We start from the raw sequence: 15,418 nt of genomic DNA on the forward strand, positions 1-15,418 counted from the left end.
ATTCTAATTGGTATGAATCATTGTTTAATGTAGTGTTGGCACAATTTATACCAGTGAGTAACAGTGTTAATAAAAGGCGCTGATACATCTTGGGTGATGTTGGTGTGGAGATGGCTAGTGTTAACTATAATAAGAGTATTGACAGTTAAAGAGTCAGTACAGAGTGAGTGTAGGGACCTGTAATGGGCCTGTAACAGTCTAAGGGTTTAGGCAGCAAGGGAAAGGGACAGCAGAAGAGGAGGTACTAGGGTGCAACATTGTTGCTATTTAGGAGGGAGGTTTCTTACATTTATAAGCTGTTGCTGCAGAAACTGACGTCCTCTTCTTCCTGTGATCCTGCAGTGGACAGTTTTTTCATCATGCAGAGATCCAAGAGAAAAGTTGCTCTCCCAAAGAAATGTAAAGAATCCTTGAAGTTCAGAACAGCTAGAAAGGAAGAAGATGAGATAAGTATTCTGGATGACGAGGAGGAGGTTATACCTCCAACTTAAATTGAAAATACTAGGCAAACAAGGTCACATATATATGTAGTGAATGCAGAGGGCAGCCATGAGAATATCACACCCACCACACACACGAGTGATAATGTGGTAGCTTCCATAAGCACAGCAAATATCATAGAGCCCCTACAAGTACAAGCAGAACAAACCATGAGTGCTACTCATTTATCTACTGTAATAAGTCAATTTCCTCAATCAACTATAAAGGTGATGGCTGACTTATTTAGCTGCATCGCTACTGACAGTCACCTCAAACCTCATTGCAGCCGGACACACAGGATGGCGCAGGCCAAGGAGCAGTTAGACAAGCAATGGGCCAAAGAGAGGCGTACGGATACTGATATCAGTATTACAACCGGTGATGTGATGTGTAGCGACCGCATGGACAGGCCAAGGACTCTTCCACACGTGGTAGGAGTAGGCCAGGAAGTTAGGCTGCAGGTTGGTCAGGCATGGCGTGTACTGTCTCCAATGGCCACGCCTCCCTCTTTAGGACTTCCAGTTCCGGCCGCGGTCACTTCCGCTATCGGATCCGGTGAGGCGGCAGCATGGAGGCAGGTGAGCACTGGGGGGAGGTAGGGGCAATTAGAATGCCCCGGGGTAGGAAGCAGAGCAGGCATCCTAGGGGAGCAGGAAACGGAACACGGGATCAAATATCACGCAGTGCACCTAGAAGGGCAAAAATGTTAAAAGACATAAAAAGGGACATGAGGCCTTACGGCACTTTGAGGAGATCATTAATCAGGGCTAAGATGGCTTATGGAGGTATTAACAGAGAAAATACTGCGGCAATGAACGCAACGATTTTGGCAAATACAGGATTAGGATCACAAAATTTAACACACAATATGTATGCAGTAAATAATGCAACGGTCACACAATTAACACATACTGCTGTTGGTGCGGATGTGGCGCAAAGGAGTAAATGTGATACACCTCAAACAAGTATTAATGTGCCTATGTCTATGCATGGTGGGCAGGATGTCATGCAATTATCGAATACTTCCACACAAGAACAAAATGTACATGATGTAATGCTGGGTGAGGGTACATCAAAGGGGCCTTCTATTGCTTCTACCTCCGGTGCTCATGATATTTTATCTCTGTTGCAGGAGGCAATCAAAGTTGGAGAGCATTTGAAAGATATGGCGGACAAGGGGAAAGCAAATGAGAGGCCAAGTCAGCAGTCATCTACTCAGCCACTGAAAAAGGCGAGAGTGGAGGAAGTTGCAGCAGAACCACATCCTTCGGAAGCTGTTAATCCTGGGGCAGCCTCTGAGATGCCAATAATGGGTAAGCCAGAATTTTGTCATAACAGGGAGGCAATGTCTGATACATCATCCACTGACTCCAACACAGATAGTGACACTGTAGGTAACATGGGTTTAAGTCAGAAAAGGATATTCAGAATGGTAAAGAAAGTGTTGCATAGTCTGAATAGATTAAAAAAGGCAAATAAATATCCCATAGTTCCAGACAATCCAGTGGCTGAATTAGGGCAACAAGAGACAACACAAAAAACAGTTTCTCTCTCTCGTCTAATAGAAAATTGGCAGTTCATGGGGACTCATACCCAGTTCCTATTCACTCCTTGCATGAGCACCTCAAGCCCATGATAGTTAAAACATTCATTACAGTATATATGTGAATGTTTTTTTTTTTTTTTTTAAATAATTTTTATTGAGGCAAATAAGGTTATGACATACAGACATAATAAAAAACAAAATAGCATCACAAAATAAGTGAGACTGTAACATAAATAGTACTGATTTCCAGCATAAAAATAGAAGATGCAAAAATAATCGGTTGTAAAGTCATAGTTAGAGTCCCAAATCAAATGAAAGCCTCGTAATTTTTTGTTTTATAATGCTTTTCCAACAGCTATTGAACTATTACCTATAAATTTAAACATAGTCAGATAGGATTTCAAATTTAAACTGTCTGTATATAAATAAGACTTGGTTAGCAACATACATAGAATCAAAAAATGTTTCATGAATACTCACTCTAGGGCTTATTCTCTTTCACAAAATGTCATGACTCCCATATATTCAATATATTGTTACACATAAATAATCAGGAATGAAATAGAATCCACAAGATTGCTATCAATATATGATTCTGTTTGCGGTATTTAACAAGGAAAACCGCGCAAACCACTGGGACTAATTACAAATCCCAGAGTTTAGAGGTGGGCGGGGGGGGATACAACCATAGGACTTTGTAAATGGACTCTATGAGTCTATGAGTGAATGGCTTGTATGGGCAATTATAATGGGCATATGCGATAATAAAACTCAAATATAGGCTGCGTAAAGAGAGCAATATGTTGTAGTGGGGATACTGATAGGTATGCAGCCAGCTTAACTCATGTAAAAAGATAAGGACAACCATGTTGTACAAGCATTCCTTTGGGGTTTTATATCATTTATACGTAAGTTTCATAAGTGACCTTAACACAAACCCTACCATGTATTACAGTTAGTAGTTAGCTATCTATCTGGGGATACCATGGCCCTGGAAATATCTAAATAGAAAAACATCACTCAAAAACTAAAAACCACACCAACCCTGGAAGCAAAACTGACTGAAGAAGCTGGATCTATGGTAGATAGAAACTGGCACACACATGTCTGACCTTACGAATCTCTACACATCATTATAGGCCATACCTAGATTAAACACATAATTGGAGTGAGCTCCCGAACACGGGAATTGACATACCCCCCTTTGAAAACTATGCCCTCTCTGGGGAGGAGGAGAAGACTGAATCAGACGAAATGTATAGAATATGAGTGCTATAAGTGAAGAATGAGAAATATAAATAGATAGAGTAATAGCGGCCGTATAGTCTTTAGTGTTCCCTGTCGTTTGGGTACGGGCCCTATACCCATCAACAGGTACACATATTAAGTAAAAGCTGTCTATAGAAATTACATCATTTTCTGAGTAGTACTAATATTGAGAGCAAGGGACAGAAAACTCTAATACATGATATAGTATAAAGTAAAATTATCCCAGTCAAATTCTCAATTAAAAGCGACAATATCTTTATATATATTTCTAAATCCGTTCCCCCTAATCTCATATAGTTTTAATTTTCCAGCTTATAGAGGGATGATATATAGTTTGAAAATCTCTCTAAGATTTAACCTAGATCGCCATGAAGGAATATATTTAGGATGTGTATCCGTAAGCAAGGTATAGCGTAGTTATAGATATGCAGAAACATGTACCAATATATTTTTAAACAGTTACCAGGGGTTGGAGGTCTAACTAAAAGAGTAAGAACAAAAATTTAATAAGATAATTGACCCCATCGTTAGCTTTAGACATGAACAGAGACCAAAGCAAACATAACACACACACAAAAAAAAAGGGAACATATGAGACCTCTAGCAAATCTTAGGTAGAACAATAAAGAGACATGCACACAAGGTAGTCCTTCTTATTGAACATGAGAACAGGGGTTCTATTATGTAAGCACATAAGAACAATCAGTTCCATCATAAAGTCAGTCAATACCGTGTGTAGGTCCGCTCACTCTGGCGAGCAATATTTGAAAGGAGTGCACTAATTGGGTCAAGGGCAATTAGCATAGTCATAGGGAGCTCCAGATTAGCCGATGCCCCTTCTCAGGTTACCGGGAGTATGCTGTATTTGTAATGTGAGGCCCTTTGATGTGCACCAACTTACAGTTTCCATCCGATGCTGATAATCCCAGCCTGCACACAATGCAATAACTTTCTCTGAGGCAAGCTTTGGACTTCCCTGATCTGAGCCGGTCATCCCCCAAGGGCGCCTTCTTAGAGTCTGACCCACTACCTCTGCCATGTTAGGTATGCTACAAGGATCATAGTCGGCATGTCTCTTAGGTGCGATTGTGTGCGATGTACTCACAGTAATACCCGACAGGATGCTAGGTACCTCATGTGGCGGCTCAGTAAATGCTTCCAGCGCGTATTCCAACTTAGGGCACTCTAGAGGGAGATGCGCCGGAACAAGATGTACTAGGTTTAGAGCCTGCATTTCTGCAACACATCCGTCCGTTGTGATACTCTTGCCTGTTTCCTCATCTGACATGTTCCCCAGCACTGCCTGAGTGGGAGGAGGGATGGTGTCCTGTCCGTCGGCAGTTCCAGCATGCTTAACCGCAGCTAACTTCATGAGCTCCTCAGTGTCTGTGACCGATTTTCCTGTATGCCCATCCCCATATTGATAAGGCTTAGTGGGGAATATTTTGCCCGTCAGAGCCTCTTGCATGACTTGTGTAAGGGTATGAAAATGGTCATGAAGAAGCTGCGCCATTTCTGTTCTCCACATGGCTACGGCCTCCCACACAGTACCACCGCCACTAAGTCCAATAGGTCAAAAGTGTCTCAACAAGCTCCAACAGTTATAGCAGAAGTCACCCTGCAGAATTGGGTGCTAACTTCAGTTATCAAAGTCCTTATTTAGATGCAAAAATCCATAAATATAGAAAGTTATAGCCAGGAGCTTGACAATTGCACGTCTTGTTCCCTGGCTGGCTAGCTCCGCCCCCCATATGTGAATGTTTTTGATCTCTCAGTGGAAGCTTATAGGCAGAAGGAGAGAAGTGCTGAAGGGTCTGGCCCTAAACGGGTAAAAAGACCGGAAACATTTAAATAAAGGTTACAATGTTTTCAAATTTTTTCAACATGCTATTTGGCCAAATACCTCTCTCAGGAAGAAGCCATTAAGTACACAGACACTATCCATTGGATCTATAGACAATATAAAGAAGGGGCTTGGAGAGATTGCGATTCAGAATTTCATAGAAAAATGTCTGGGAATTCAGCTATGACATTTGATACGACTGACATGCAGTTATGGGCTCGAATCGGCCCAGAACATGCATCTTCTCCTCCACCCATTGGTAGATCTAATTTTCATAGCCCAAAAAACAAGAGGAGAGGGAGGGAATGCTATATCAAGATAAGGGTTGCGAGAAAGGCACAGCCTGCCTTTTTTGACATATCTGTAAATTCTGTAGGGACCACATTCAGGATTGGACTGTACTGGAAAAAGAGACCCTGGGGCTGATAGACCCGTGCAAAGCACCCCAACACCAATTCTAGTTGTCGCCCTTGAGAAATGTTTTGAAAACTAAAATTGATTTAGGTAGAATAATTGGCCCCTTCAAAAGTCCACCAATTCCTAATTTAATTCCTAATTTAATTATTTCTCCAGTAGGAGTTGTCCCAAAGAAAGACCATGGAAAATATCATATGATTCACCATCTTTCTTACCCAAAGGTCAATCAGTCAATGATACCATAGATCCTGGTCTTAGCTCTGTGCATTACCAATCTTTTGATGAAGCATTGTGATTGATTCAAAAGGCGGGTAGAGGCACCCTAATGGGAAAACTAGACATCGAGTCAGCATTTAGACTGCTACCGCTGCATCCATCATTCTATCTCATGGGGTTTAAATTTCAAGGGGGTTATTATGTAGATCTCTGTTTGCCCATGGGCTGTGCTATATTGTGCTCATACTTTGAATGCTTTAGTAATTTTTTGCATTCCTAGTAGTAGGTGAGAGCCAATCAGATAGTTGTGACAAATTGATGAAGAAAATTAGGTCCTAGATTTAGAGTTCTGCGGCCAAAGGGGTGCGTTAGCTACGCATGCTTTTTTCTGGCCGCACCTTTTAAATACCGCTGGTATTTAGAGTTCACAGAATGGCTGGGTTTTCAGTGCGTTAGGCTCCAAAAAGGGAGCGTAGAGCATAATTTAACGCCACTGCAACTCTCGATACCAGCGGTGCTTACGGACGCGGCCAGCTTCAAAAACGTGCACGATTCCCCCATAGAAAACAATGGGGCCATTAGAGCTGAAAAAAAACCTAACACCTGCAAAAAAGCCGCGTTCAGCTCCTAACGCAGCCCCATTGTTTTCTATGGGGAAATACTTCCTACGTCTGCACCTAACACTCTAACATGTACCCCGAGTCTAAACACCCCTAACCTTACACTTATTAACCCCTAATCTGCCGCCCCCGCTATCGCTGACACCTGAATATTTTTTAACCCCTAATCTGCCGCTCCGTAAACCGCCGCTACTTACATTATCCCTATGTACCCCTAATCTGCTGCCCCTAACACAGCCGACCCCTATATTATATTAATTAACCCCTAATCTGCCCCCACAACGTCGCCTCCATCTGCCTACACTTATTAACCCCTAATCCGACCGGACCGCGCCGCTATTATAATAAAGTTATTAACCCCTAATCCGCCTCACTCCCGCCTCAATAACCCTATAATAAATAGTATTAACCCCTAATCTGCCCTCCCTAACATCACCGACACCTAACTTCAAACATTAACCACTAATCTGCCGACTGGAGCTCACCGCTATTCTAATAAATGTATTAACCCCTAAAGCTAATTCTAACCCTAACCCTAACACCCCCCTAAATTAAATATAATTTAAATCTAAGTTCAAAGCTCTTTTACCTTACCAGCCCTGAACAGGGCCCTTTGCGGGGCATGCCCCAAAGAATTCAGCTCTTTTGCCTGTAAAAAAAACACATACAATACCCCCCGCAACATTACAACCCACCACCCACATACCCCTAATCTAACCCAAACCCCCCTTAAATAAACCTAACACTAAGCCCCTGAAGATCTTCCTAACTTATCTTCACCATACCAGGTTCACCGATCCGTCCTCGGATGTCTTGATCCAAGCCTCGGAAGTGTTGATCCAAGCCCAAGCGGGGGGATGAAGAGTGACGTCCATCCTCGGGCTGAAGTCTGGATCCAAGCAGCGGCTGAAGAACTCCATCATCGGGCTGAAGTCGGAAGTCCATCATTGGGATGAAGTCTTCTATCAAGCCGCATCTTCAATCTTCTTTCTTCTGGAGCGGAGCGGAGCCATCTTCTTTCCAACCGACGCGGATCCAACCTCTTCAACCGACGCCTACTCGCCGAATGACGGTTCCTTTAAATGACGTCATCCAAGATGGCGTCCCTCGAATTCCGATTGGCTGATAGGATTTTATCAGCCAATCGGAATTAAGGTAGGAAAATTCTGATTGGCTGATGGAATCAGCCAATCAGAATCAAGTTCAATCTGATTGACTGATCCAATCAGCCAATCAGATTGAGCTTGCATTCTATTGGATGTTCTGATCAGCCAATAGAATGCGAGCTCAATCTGATTGGCTGATTGGATCAGCCAATTGGATTGAACTTGATTCTGATTGGCTGATTCAATCAGCCAATCAGAATTTTCCTACCTTAATTCCGATTGGCTGAATCCTATCAGCCAATCGGAATTCGAGGGACGCCATCTTGGATGACATTCCTTAAAGGAACCGTCATTCGTCGGGACGTCGTCGGAAGAAGAAGATGGGTCCGCGGTGGAGGTCTTCAAGATGGAGCCGGTCGTCATCGGATGAAGATAGAAGATGCCGCTTGGATCAAGATGGTTGCCGGTCCGGATCGCCTCTTCTTCCTGGATAGGATGAAGACTTCGGAGCCTCTTCTGGACCTCTTCAGCCGCCAGATTATGGATCGCCAGCCCCCGCTTGGGCTTGGATGAAGATTTTGGAGCCTGGAACGATCTGTGATACTTGGTATGGTGAAGATAAGGTAGGAAGATCTTCAGGGGCTTAGTGTTAGGTTTATTTAAGGGGGGTTTGGGTTAGATTAGGGGTATGTGGGTGGTGGGTTATAATGTTGGGGGGGTATTGTATGTTTTTTTTACAGGCAAAAGAGCAAAGGGCCCTTTTAAGGGCTGGTAAGGTAAAAGAGCTTTGAACTTTTGTAATTTAGAATAGGGTAGGGCATTTTTTTATTGTGGGGGTCTTTGTTATTTTATTAGGGGGCTTAGAGTAGGTGTAATTAGTTTAAAATTGTTGTAATATTTTTCTAATGTTTGTAAATATTTTTTTATTTTTTGTAACTTAGTTCTTTTTTATTTTTTGTACTTTAGTTAGTTTATTTAATTGTATTTATTTGTAGATATTGTATTTAATTAATTTATTGATAGTGTAGTGTTAGATTTAATTGTAGATAATTGTAGGTATTTTATTTAATTAATTTAATGATAGTGTAGTGTTAGGTTTAATTGTAACTTAGGTTAGGATTTATTTTACAGGTAATTTTGTAATTATTTTAACTATTTTAGCTATTAAATAGTTCTTAACTATTTAATAGCTATTGTACCTGGTTAAAATAATTACAAAGTTGCCTGTAAAATAAATATAAATCCTAAAATAGCTATAATATAATTATAATTTATATTGTAGCTATATTAGGGTTTATTTTGCAGGTAAGTATTTAGCTTTAAATAGGAATAATTTATTTAATAAGAGTTAATTTATTTCGTTAGATTTAAATTATATTTAATTTAGGGGGGTGTTAGGGTTAGACTTAGCTTTAGGGGTTAATCCATTTATTACAGTAGCAGCGAGATTCGGTCGGCAGATTAGGGGTTACAATTGAAGTTAGGTGTCGGCGATGTTAGGGAGGGCAGATTAGGGGTTAATACTATTTATTATAGCGTTATTGAGGTGGGAGTGAGGCGGATTAGGGGTTAATAACTTTATTATAGTAGCGGTGTGGTCCGCTTGGCAGATTAGGGGTTAATAAGTGTAGGCAGGTGGAGGCGACGTTGAGGGGGCAGATTAGGGGTTAATAAATATAATATAGGGGTCGGCGGTATTAGGGGCAGCAGTTTAGGGGTACATAAGGATAACGTAAGTGGCGGCGCTTTGCGGTCGGCAGATTAGGGGTTAATTATTGTAGGTAGCTGGCGGTGACGTTGTGGGGGGCAGGTTAGGGGTTAATAAATATAATATAGGGCTTGGCGGTGTTAGGGGCAGCAGATTAGGGGTACATAAGTATAACGTAGGTGGTGGTCGGCAGATTAGGGGTTAAAAAATGTAATCGAGTGGCGGCGATGTGGGGGGACCTCGGTTTAGGGGTACATAGGTAGTTTAACTACTGACTTTTTTCTGCGGCTGGAGTTTTGTTGTTAGATTTCTAACGCTCACTTCAGCCACGACTCTAAATACCGGCGTTAGAAAGATCCCATTGAAAAGATAGAATACGCAATTGACGTAAGGGGATCTGCGGTATGGAAAAGTCGCGGCTGAAAAGTGAGCGTTAGACCCTTTAATGACTGACTCTAAATACCGGCGGTATCCCAAAACCAGCGTTAGGAGCCTCTAACGCTGGTTTTGATGGCTACCGCCCAACTCTAAATCTAGGCCCAAGTTTCTTGATGTGTTCCACTTGCAGAGAAAAAAACTCAATGACCATGCAACTGTTTGCCATTTTTAGGAATTGAAATTGATACAGTGAAGATGCAGTGTAGACTCCCAGTTAACAAAGTCCAGGCTATGGTCATAGCTGTTTGTTCAGCAATTGATGCTCAATTTATCACATTGAAGGGATTTCAATCATTGCTAGGGCTACTAAACTTTGCATGCAGGGTAATCCCAATGGGCAGGGTTTTTAGTCTGGAAGCCAAACTGAGTGGTAGGTCTAGGCCTTCTGAAATAATCTTTCTTTTAAAGGGATTGGTAGCTGATTTGCAAGTTTAGGACACCTTCCTTAAATGTTTTAATGGCATTTGTTATTGACGTTCTCACCCTTAATTCCTAATCAGATACTACACCTATTCACTGATGCTGCGGGATTTATAGGGTATGGGGTATATTTCCAAGGGGAGTGGAGTGCAGGCCCTTGGCCTCACAGCTGGAGAGAGAGGCCATTGATTTGGAATCTAACATTATTGGAACTTTTTTCCTATAATTGTGGCAGTGGAGTTGTGGGCACTAAATTTCAGAACAAGTTTGTTGTCTTTTGGAAGATAATCTGAGTGTCTTATATGCAATCAATAAACTAGCTGCTTAATCACTAGGGGTAGTGACATTGCTGCGGCACTTGATTTTGCGCTGTCTACAACTCAACATTCATTATCAAGCCAGGCATGTTCCAGGTGTAAGTAACACTCTGGCGGATAAGTTGTCTAGATTTGATTGGGTAACATTTCGAAAACATGGATTGTTATGTCCCATATTTCTTTGGCATCTTCTCCAGCCTGGATCTCTCTCCTCCCCCTAGTTTGCTCGTCTTTGGCCCCATCCACGTGGACAGCATATTGTAAGTATTGGCAGGAATGGGAACAATTTTGTGAAGACCAAGGGCATAACCTTTTAATTGGGCCCAACAGATTAGGTGAATGGTTGGCAAGTTTAAGTTCTATAGAAGGCAAAAAAAGTGCAGCGCAAATACGCATGTTGGCAGTATCCTTTTTTTAGTAAACTAATGAATTTACCTCATCATTTACCTCATCATTCCTGATACGCCAGATTATTAAGGGTTGGCGTAGAACATTACCACCTGGTAAGGATATTAGAGAATCAATAACCAGAGACTGGCTTGAGCAGTTAGTCTCTGTGTTACCCAATATTTATTCCTCACAGTATGAGGTAACATTGATCAGTCTGGCATTTAATTTGGCCTTTGCAGCAGCATTAAGGGTGGGCGAATTGGTGTCCCCAGCAAAGACAAATCTTCAAAAAGGAATTTTAAGGGAACATGTTCAGTTAACACCTGAAGCAGTCCTGTTATTTATCCGTAGATCCAAAACGGATCAGTAAGGGAATATGGTTAACGCTAGCAGCTAAACGAGAAAGTACAACATGTCCAGTTGAAAGTTTAAGGCAGTGTTAGCAGATTCACACAGCAGGGCAAGAAACATTACTAATTCACCAAGATGGGACAGCATTATCCAAATTCCAATTTAGAAAATTGTTACAGCGAGCAGCGATCAGGGCCGGACTGGATGTTAGCAGAATTGTTCCTCATTCATTTCGAATTGGGGCAGCTACTTCAACAGCTATTCAGGGCTCTTCTGGGGAGGCGATCAGGGGCCATGGTCGATGGCGCTCTAACAAATACAAAGTTTATGCTTGCCCATTAGTTTGAAAGGGGCGCTGACACTCTGGATTTTTTCACGTTTTACTATGTCTGCACAATAGTCTGAATGAGGGGGGGTCACACGTTGCTTCAAGATTTAACATGTTTCTCTTTACAGGTTGTAACCGGGGTCCCACCAGGATTTGGATAGTGGGACATTCGTAGGCACATTGGGTGGCCATTCAAGCTTTATCTTTTCCTGGGGGACAGAATCTATGATTTAATCCAGCAGAGAAGTCCATAAGATGATTAGGGTTTAGAGTAATGGCTTGGCCGCAATTACCTAGTGTCTTATCAGATGCCAGACGAAGGTGGGGGTTGCCACATGTCATTTTGATACACCTAGGGAGTAATGCCATAGGAGCAATGCCGGTATTAGAACTAGAAAATATCATGAAGGCAGACATTAGATGGATTCATACAGTGTTCAAAGGCATTAAACTGAGATGGTCCAACATTATTTAGAGGGGTTTCTGGCGACATATGTCAACTGCCAGCACCGTGTATAGAGTACGCAAGAGTATTAATAAAGAAGTAGTTAAGGCCATCACGGAAGCGGGTGGATTTGTGGTTAAACATGAATCCATCAGAGCTGACAAGGTAGACCTATATAGGCCTGATGGTATACATCTCTTGGATGAGGGTATGGATCTATATCTAGAGGACATTAGGTGTCACATTTCTGCTGTTCCTTTAAATTTCTTTCCTTACCTGGCTGCAGTTTTCCTAATAAATAGCACCTCCTCCATACAGGAAGTGCTTGGATATCATTACTGCTACCTAGCTTTGCCTGTGTCTTTTCTCAGAGAACCTTACTGCTTGTGTTTAAACTGTATCTTTTTTCCTCTACAGTTTTTCAGGAGAAACCATTCTTGCAGTTTATTCCATTTCCATGCATGCATAATTGTACCTGTCTAAGGTCCTGTTGGAAACTACTTTCTCAGTGAGTACATTTAAAGTTTATTTGCACTTTGCAGTCGGATCTACTTTCTACTCCAGCGGATTGATCTACTTTCAGTGTTTTCTTCCTCACTCTCTCTAAGGTAATCCCTTGCCATCCTGCTTATTTGGAATATCCTACCTGTTTAAAGTTCAATTTCCTGATTGATCTAACTGTAAGTTTTGTGGACATTATTTCATTTTTTATTTTTTATGCTACCCTGGACTTATACTCCATCAGTTTGTCCTGCATATACCTGTACCTTTGCCGGGACTTTATTCTCTAAATTCAAATTATTTGTCTCCTATTTTTGTATTTATTTTCATTATCTTAGACTTCCTTGTTTTATTTCTGCAGCTCTTATTCTTTGTTGGGCTTTATTTTTCATAAGTAAAACTTGTCTATATAAATTGCAGGTCTGTTTTTCTTACCATAAAACCTAATTTCCTTACCTGCATACATTCATTATTTAAAGGTTTTCTATGTATTCAAGACCATCTTTACTAGTAACTAGTAGAACAAGTTATTTTCTAGTATGATTGTGATATTAGGTCAACGATTAGCACCCTGCTATAATATATAGGCTGGGTATTTAGGACCTTCCTTTAAGTCAGGTCAGGAGTTGGCAGCGAGATGGAGATCTCTGGTGGCGAGAGGCAGCGGCTTGTTGTGAATAGGAGAGGGAGAAAAGGGGGAGTCATGGCCAGGCTGTCAGGAGGGGCGTATTACACAGGTTTGTCTGTGTTCCCTTCCCCCTGGGTAGGTAGGCCAGAAGATCTCACATACCACTTAGTATAATCTCCTTCCGAGCAGAGGGCCCTCTGCAGTAGTCCCAGGGCCACTGTCCTCTTGCTGTTCTGGGTCTTATAGATCTATATGTCGCCATAGTTGGGTTATTTGTCAGCTGAAGTTCAGCTATATATATATATATATATATATATATATATATATTGTATCCAATAAAGTTGGCCATGACGGCCTGTTATTATAGAAGTTAAGTAGTTTCTTAGACGGGGAGTGACCTGTGAGGCCTTTAACCCTTAGGTGCTCCAACAATAGAGTTACTGTTAGCTGGTTGTGAATTGTAACAAATGTAATTTCAGTCTGTATGTGGCTATTTGATTTTGTATTTAAAGGGAATGGAAAAAGAGGACACTGTCCAAATAAAGTTCTTAAACCCTTACATTTGTTTTAATAGTTAAATATCTATTCTTGAGGTTTGCAACTGGTAATAAGTGCATGATTTGTATCTATATATGTACATAATTATAATTTTAGAGTCATAATGGTCATTTTAAAAAAAAAATCTAAAGTGCCCCTCCTCTCATGGGACCTGTCAATCATCCTGAACAAATGTGTAGAGGGTTATTTATCTCCACACCTCTAAGGGTGGCAGAGAGGTTAATATCAAATTCTTTATTTAATATTACATAAGCACAATCAGTGCCCCCTTACCATATGAAGACAGATGCCTTCTGCCCCAAGCTGCAGTCTCTACTGTCTAAGCTGAAAGCAGGGACCACAGCATGCACCTTTGTGTTGTATGTAGGTACTACATTAACACAATATGCTGGGCAAAGTACTGTGTAACATATTACTAACTTCCAAAAGGTGCAAGGGGTTAAGAGGTTGTATTGCATACACTTTCAACTTGAAATATTTGTATTGTTAACACAGAAAGGAGAGAGCTGGAAGTTATCAAATGTTTATGTTTAGTTATGACTGTAGTAGTGCATTACAAAGTATTAGTGGTCAATTTATAAGTAGGGGGGTGGACAAGGTTACCAGCTAGGAAATCTGTTCACGCCATTTTTGGCGTGTGGAAAGCTTATGAGCTCTCTGCATTTATTATTGTAAAATCAAATGTTCATATAGCTCCACCCCCTTTTCTTGTGCAATCATTCATGTGAGAGCAGGGCCTGTCAGTCACCCCAGATGAACATGTTTGGGGTGATTTAACTCTGCCACCTCAAATATGGGAGAATTTAATAAGTGGCTGTGGTATGACGACTGCTTCTATAGTTGTGGCAAGAAAGCACACATGAGAGAGCATGCACAGCAAGGGTTTCGAGATAGCCTTGCCTGCAAAGTACATGGAGCTAATTATATGAAGATTTAAGACCAGATTATGAGTGGAGTGCAAAATTTGCACGCAAGGGATATCGTGTTCGTTTGTGCGCAACTTAAATTGCCCTTGTATTAGCTTAAGTTCAATACAAGTTAATGTTCCTCAGGTCAGCGTATCCTCAGAGCTCTGGTCAACTGTTTTGTGAAACAAAAGTATCACAAAACACATAAATACATTACAAAGTACACTTACACTTATAATAACACTATCTAAAAAAAAAATAATATTTTAAATATTGCTCAAAACAGTTTTAGGGACTCAAAGATATGAGACCGGCAACAGGCTTTAACATGGAGATATATACATCTCTAAAGTTGTACATGTATGTATTTATATGTGTACAGATGTATGGATGTATTATATGTGTATTTGCAGATGTGTGTGTATATACACATATAAACACATAACTAAATAAGTATGTGTGTATATATATGTCCCCATACACTCTCGCCAAGATGTCTATTTCACCTTGTCATGGGTAATTTTACTAGATACAATAGGATCTGGACTTATCTTCCTGTTATTGTTGCCTGTTCTAAATATATTCGTTATGTACCAAATATTGATTTACAATGTTACACTGTTAATTGTTGGTTATTTACTCAAACTACTGATGTGATCCTCTGTTTCCTGAACTTTCTAGACTAACATTCCATACTTTTAGCCTTCTCACTCTTCCTCATGTTGTACCCTTCATTTCTTCACAAACTCTTCCTTGCCTTTGCCCTTTTCCATTTACTATCTGGGGGAACTCTATTCTTCTCTCCCTGGCTCCTCTACATACTTACTTATTTGTGCACACCTTTCTTTCTACATTCTCCTCATTTACCTCATACACCTAGTTCCGCAGCTGCCACCTCGCACTCTTATTATTTCCTTTTACCTGTGAGA

Source organism: Bombina bombina, chromosome 2 (genome assembly GCF_027579735.1).
Source record: "Bombina bombina isolate aBomBom1 chromosome 2, aBomBom1.pri, whole genome shotgun sequence".
NCBI classification, from domain to species: Eukaryota; Metazoa; Chordata; class Amphibia; order Anura; family Bombinatoridae; genus Bombina; species Bombina bombina.